We start from the raw sequence: 7,659 nt of genomic DNA, 5'->3' as shown, positions 1-7,659 counted from the left end.
ATGCTTCTCACTGTTAGTTAAGATTGTGTCGTTGTGGTTTTAGCCGCTTATTAGGGAGGGCTAATCGGCTTATTTCTTTTCTGTAGACATTGGCAAACAGTAACGTTTTGCAGAAGCTTTGACTTACTTATCACCTTTACCAAACCTTTAAAAAATCAGCATTTAACTGCGTCTCTACTCACCAATTCACAAGCATTTCAATTCCCTAGATTTGCTGGATTAGCCCTTAGTACGTGTTGACGATTTGAAACCCAAATTGTATGCTTTAGATCGATTCCAATCATTTGAACTTCTCAGTATATTTAACAGGATGTTTTCCAATGAATCTGCATAATCCTTCAGTTAAAGACTTGCCACTTTCACGTCAGAACTTGGCACTAAACTTTTGTTTTCTCATCCCTCTTCTATGGTTTGCTCTTTACTAGAGTGTGCATTGGACTTCAACTAAAGTGGACTGAAAAGGTTGTTCTGATAAAGATGGAGTTGCTTGATTATCAAAGCTATCGTTAAGTAATATTTGTACAGTACTGGAATGACATCCATCAAGCGTTGTTCCTGAATCCTGAAAAGATTTACTTATTTTGGGCTTCAAAATCGATTTCTTTTCATCTTTTGACAAAGCTCAATGTGTTTGAAGGTCAAAGAAGGTACCCAAGTATTTCATCAGGAATGAACATAGTATCCACTATAAAACGAAGGCCAAGTTAGCGATTGTCAAAGAATGCCAAAGCCGATCAATCAAGAACTTGCACGAGCGTACTCGTAGATGCATAATTTGTATCATTAATCAATACTAAAATGAAAGCAACACAAGTGATGATGGTGCTAAAAGGGTTCCACAGAAACGGTTTACGTTCAGTTTGTTACTCTTCTCGAGGATATCCTGAACAATGGAAACTAACATAACATCCCTTTATATTATCAAAAAAGAACTGGGGGAACATATTTCTATATTAAAGTTGATTAAAACACAAGCGATAAGAATCATATGGCTTTTGCAGCCGGTGAACATGAAAAGATGGGTTGGGTCACGGATTTCTAGAAGTTCGATGTTGGGTATAGACTTGTTTAAAGTATCATTTTCATTATAAAACTTATTCGATGTATAAATGTAATGTTTTGAAACATTTTCTCTTTATTATAGGAGAGACCGATTTGATTACATGCATTACGACACATAGATTTCAAGCCACATTAGCCCTTTGGTCTAAGTGATAAAACCTTGAGCAATAAATCGTAACAAAAAAATTAAAAGCTACGTTACTTGAAGACGGGGAAGTTGTATTTTTAGATTTCAAGGACAACTGCAAAGCAAGAATTGTTTTTAAGGAAAGACCTTGGCTTGTAGATTGCAGGACATTTTGATGTCCCTTCATTCATTTTTTTTGCTAAGAACCATCGCAAGATCGAATGATCTCCTTTTTTATTGTATAGTGCATGAAATAAAAGTATGCCAAACAGTCAAGCTTGCAAACAAAAAGATTAGTGTTCCAGATAAAGAAAAAATACCTAATGTCCAATATCATCTTTCGAAGACCAGAATTTTAAATGAAGGTTCCCATGGTTTTATCATTGAGGGTAATGCATCTTTATCATGCCTGGTAAAGCAACATGTGTCCTTCGCAAAATCAGGCCACATGTGACAATTCTTTTACTAATGTTCCTTGTTCCTTGGATGAACTTTCATTGATTAGAGGCTGGACTTGATTGTTTTCCGCATTTGCAATTTTGCATTTGCAAATCTGATCTATAAAGGCATAAATAAGTAATTCCGGCCCTCTGATTCCGGTGAAAACTAGCGTGTTCAAAATACATTTCAACTTTGGCACATGAGGGGGGCTGTTAGCCAACTGATCATAGAAATAACGATCATAAAATTAATTTCTTTACTTTTTGGAGTATCTTTGAGACCATTTAGAATGCGGTGGACCTTGCGCAAGAAGAATTAGACTTTGGAAGACAACCCATGAATTGTTTGGGTTTCAGGATTGTTGCATATCAATGATTCATATATCTAGAGGATCTTTTTGGTTGCGCTAATCTCAAAGAAACAAAAGTTGCGAAGATTGAATTCCAAACCAAGGAAAATGCATTGAGTTTTGCTATCACATGCAGAAACACAACACATTTTGAAATTAGTCCAATAGACATATCTGAATCCCTGACAACTTTTCCTGTCAACTAATGTTATAAAAAATAATTTGGAACCAACAAAAACTTTTGGGACAATCTGCACACAATTTTGCATTTTTTGAACCCACCTTGGTATTTACATCTCAGTAAACTCCAAATCGTTTTTATTCGGCTTTTGAAAAATAGATAACACGCAACCTAATATTTACACATTTGATACAACTCCAGAGGTCTTTGACATTACTCGAAGTAAAAGAACGGATTTGCGATTGATTTTCAGGTAGTGCAAAAATTCAAGAGATTGTAGTAAACGGTTTTTCCCTTCCACAATTCGGATCATTTTCATTCAGACTATCCCTTTATACTATGGAAAAAAGCAATTGACGCTTTCTCCTCAATGTGCAAATGTATTTTTAAGTCCAGCCTTCACTAATTAAGAATGATGAGGAATTTATGAACAAATTAAAACGAAAAAAAGTGGCAGAAATCGATTAGAATTAGCAGAAAATAATAATTAAATCCGTTGAAAAAATCATTTATTTACAATTTTAGGCATTTTTAGTTATTCCCATGACAATTGCAGTTTTTGCATCCGTGGTGGGTAGTTTTCTGGGGTACTCAAGTCAACGAGTCCGATCGTATTTAAATTGTGTGCTAACATACGATTGAGCTCGGAGTTTCAGAAAAGGCACTTTTGAGTCACACTCGTTTTTGATGATTTTGGAAGCACGAGTTGTCTATCTGTTGACAGAATGTAACTATCTATTTACGCGTCGTTATTTAACAATGTTTATATCTAAGTCAATCATATTGATTATTGCCAACAATTTTGCATCACTTTTGGACATTTCTGCCACTTCCTGCTTTTTAAAATGTCTCGCTATTTTTACTTTTTTTGTCATTTTGTACAACGGCAGAAATTTCTCCTTACGTGTCTTTCAGCCATCGCTGCCATCTTGCACATTAGCCGAGTTCATTCAAATCTTTTTAGGTTCGGAATGACCTTTTGAAAGACTTTCAAATCATTTTCTGTGCGTCCAGTCTTCATGAATTAGTTTGCAATGCGTTGCAGGTCTTAATGCTTGCCATAAGCTTTTAGAGTAACAACGTCAATTATACGAATTTGAGCAAATGTTGACAATTCATTTTGGACCCCTGTTGTCTCTACACACTGTTTGATCAACCAAAAGATATGTGGGACTCAAGTTCTTATCAGGACTCGATTAACACAGGCTTAGCTATTGAAATTGCCCATGCTTTAACATTACTTTCTTCCCTTTGTTCTGTACGGTGAAAAGGCAGATGACTTTTGCAAGGCTACTTCTTGTTTAGGTGCATCACTTTATTATTATTGTGGTGTGGTTTTGAACGTTGGTAACAGGGTTGGGTACAGACATGGGATACCAATTATAATCAGTGGTAGGATGCCAGAGGTTGTGGAAATAACGACCTCGTTCAATGGAATGGCCGCAATGGTAATGTTAGGGCAGACGTAGTGTGCTATTCTTTCCCTACTACATTCGTACTACGACGTCAAGTTGACATTGAAAATGGAGGTTATAGAAATAATTCCTAGTAGGGGAGAATGCATCCGCTTTCAGAGAATTCAATGTTTTTTGTGTATTGAAGAGATGGTTGACTATGTTTTAGGGCAGCAAGTCAGTTTTTCGTGTTCTTCACACAAATGTACTATGCCAGGCAAGATATATCCCTAAATGATAAAGCTTAATCGGCTAAATTATTTGCATCGTTATTCCTTCACCTTTTTAAAGAATGAATGAAACTTAAGTGAACATATGAGTACATTTTCAGACTCATGTTTTGGAAAGGCAAGTTATGGTCGAAATGAGAACCATTGTAAACATGATTCTAGTAGAAGGGCCCTTTGTGCTTGACAAATACTTTTTCAAAACATTTTTGACAGTCTGTTGGAGAAATTTTGGTCATAACGCTATGTAATTCCGATAAGTTTTTGGACGATGATTATGCTTCTCATTCACTCACATTTAGAACGATACAGTAGTATTCCTGACTTATTCCGATTTAAAATAAATGGCTGGTTTCCCAGCCCTTTTCACTTTCCCCAAATTGATCCAGAAGCGTGAGCTCAAAGAAATCCGATTTGATGGCCAAGGACTCAGATTCATGGGGCGGATGGACCGTCCTCGAGATTTTTCCGGTTTACTCAAGGTTGCCAGACCGTGTTGACAAAGGGGCAAGAAGCAATCTATCCTTTTTATTGCCAAACCATTAAGGAGAGTAAGCATTAGTCGTCGAGTAGTCCCAATAAGGATGGAAAAAGATGTTTTTTGTTTGACTTTCGCTCCATCTTAGCCCTTCTCAAGAGCTAGCTCACGTCGCGTATCTAGTGTACTATATCTACTCCACAGTCTACTGTAAACGTACATTAGTTGTACTCACTACTATTACACTGCATGGATACTTGAGGTAAGGTACCGTTGCATTGCGTACACACAAGTATCTCAGGCGGGTTCTCTCGAACAGACACAAAAATGGACCCAAATGGATCGTGTAATACAAGACAGCGGGAACAAGTATGCCAGAATTATTCCATATCCACGGGATTACACACACTCGAAAGCATAAGTAGGCGTCTCTTTTGGGACAAACTCGACCTTGCAGCCTTTCAGATTAGAAATGGAGAGGAGCATTGTGGAACAGAGCTCGTCCCTGCCAAATTGTGGATCCGGTTGTTATTGAAAAAGAAAGCATAGTTTAGACGACGCTTCCTGATTGACACCTATATGGCGATTTGTTTCAAGAGACTACGTCAATAAGAAAATTAATCGTTTTGATCTGCTGGAACTTTTCCCGCACTCGTAGTTTATTAGTAGATGTGCAATAAATGCAAGAACCACAAAGTGATTCATTCATGTTGTCCCAGATTTTTTTTGTCTCCTTTGATAAGCTGGTCCCGACTTCCACACTTGATTAATGGAGCTAAGAGTCATCAACCAACAAGAAAATGCCTCTTAACATGGCCAAAACATGATTGCAAAATCCACCCTTTGGCAGAATGTAACATGTTCTAAGCAGTCAACTTGTGTGTGTGATGGAACACAAATGGAAAGGCCCCTTCAATTTCTCGTAGACAGGGGCCATTAGCATATTTTTGATGAGCATTATTCCCTTCACCTCACAAACGATGGGATTGTACGGCCTTTGTGTTTACTGGTGGAGGCAAATCATTTGAGGGGTCGGAAATCACTTTTATCACGCCATTTTTGGGCAAAGAAGAGAAATGGTTTTGATTCCCAACGAATGTGTGAATGTTTTCTTTGAGTGCTTTTTTCTGGCCAACTTGAAAGCTTTTCGGACCAGAACTATAAATCCCAATCCTTTTTGAATATAGGGACAGGAATAGCCAAAGCAAAATATGCATTGCGGAATTGAGCAAACGAAATCATGACAACACTCAATTGAATTACAAAAGTACACAAAATGTAGCCCAATGCTTAAATCGGAAAGTTTTTGCCATCCAAAAATTGAATTAAACTTCTTTAACTCGATCAATTTTCAGGCGCTTCGTTAAGCAAGTCTAAAAAAAGTGCAGAACTTGGTTGAACTTTTGGCAATATTTAATGGCTTGCCCAAATTTGAAAGTCCAAATTTTGACTTGATTATGAAATGATACGACAATAATGAGCATTTCCAGTTCAAGTACCTTAGCCAGGTGTATAACCCACAACCGACGTGCGGTTATTTACATTTTTGGTCTTTTTTGATGACTTTTGAAGTTCACAAGGCATTTACTCCGTAGTGGTATAAGTTAAAATATTGTTCTGGATTTTTACATTCAATCGACCTTGAAATAGTTCCAATTAATGTGAATTTTTTTTGAGGCATAACAATCTGGAAATAGTTTTTTACATGAGATAAGAAACGAAATCAGCCAACAAATTTGATTCTATGACTTTTGTTTGTACCAAGTCTCGTTGCGTTGTTCCATGGACTTCCAGAGATACAAGAACTAAAGAGAATTTTTTCTATCGCCTGAACTATACGTTTACTCAAAATTAATAATCAATGCGATGAAAAAAAGCTGACCAAACTGGAAGATGAATTGGCCAGATTTGGGCACAAAATAACGCCTAGGGAACTCAAGAGCGGAAGTCAAAGTTTAATTGTAATGATCTAAAGCTCTAAACATTCGGCCAGCTCTCACTCAACTATGAAAAAAGTTTTTTTTGAACTACTTTACAATGATAGCTTATTAAGGTGACTTGCCTTTAAAATCAACAATCTCAATTTTTTATCTCATAAAGAAGTAGGTAATATAATGTGACTCAGAGTTGCTGTACCCACAATCAGGCCGATTGGGTGGGAAACCCGTACACAACTCACATTTCTAGAAGTCTGCAGCTATTCACAGGAATGCATCAAAAAGAGTTGTAGAAAGTTTTATCTAACTTTCATTTGACTGATCCCGTTCAATCAAAGAACAATGCAGTTCATCTCAAGCTGAGAGTACACAAAATGATAGTACTGCAATATATTGACTATGGGGAAATTGTTCCTTCCACCACAAATTTTACATTAAAGTGTAGAGCTTGCAAGCTCAAGGTTGTGTCAATATACTTGACATATTTGTCAGGTATCAACAATTTTGCACAATGAAACCTGCACCCAAAAATACTTTTTTGCCTTTTCTGTCTGTTTTATCTACTTACGGATATTTCAGAATATATCTTTGCCAACTTTTGGCCGATCCTACCAATGAACAGAAAAAAAAATTTAATTGACCTTTTTAATGCTTTTACATATAGACCAAATGAATCAGTTATTGCGCTCTCTATGATAACTAGAGTCAGGCCAAAAATGTTTTACATAAAAGATAATTTTCACATAGTTTGGGGCCCCAAAAAATATTTTGGTCCATTTTGATTTTTTGACCTTTTTTCTTTTCTTCCTGTGAAGATACGTAACAAAGAGAAAGATGACTTCTGAGAACAAGGACTTTATTCAGTTGTGGATCAAATAGGACACAAATCTAATCATTACGTGAGCAAAAGTGTCGTACGCAATAGCACTAGACTTTCGAAAAGAATCAATTGTATATTGTACCATAACTTTGGAATCACTTAAAAAGTGTCCTAATGTCAAGCATTGTAATAAAAAAGATTTAGTTTTTTGTCAATGAAATAAAGAAGCTCAATGGATCACCCAGTATATGCAATTGTTTTCCTTGAATTTAGTAACAGAAAAAGGCAGTAAACATTACTAACAATGACCTTTGGTCATGACAGCAACGTTTTTGCAATTCATCGTCCTTTTTTTGTTCATCTCCACCATTTTTTCTCGACTTTTTCACACTTGATATTTTTGTATTCCTTCAACTTTTTCGCACAGTTTCCAACTTTTTCTCATTTTTCCCAACTAACAAAAAAGTTCGGCCAAAATGGCAGCTGGTTTTTTTTCAAGGTCTATTAGTTAGGAGCAAGCATGGACATGGCAAGAATCTGCTTCTTAGGGATAGCAGGTTCAATTAACGGTGCTTGACGATAT

The sequence above is a fragment of the Tigriopus californicus genome, chromosome 11 (genome assembly GCF_007210705.1).
Source record: "Tigriopus californicus strain San Diego chromosome 11, Tcal_SD_v2.1, whole genome shotgun sequence".
Classification (NCBI taxonomy): Eukaryota; Metazoa; Arthropoda; class Copepoda; order Harpacticoida; family Harpacticidae; genus Tigriopus; species Tigriopus californicus.
The sequence above is the reverse complement of the archived record's forward strand: the minus strand, read 5'-3'. Positions refer to the sequence as shown.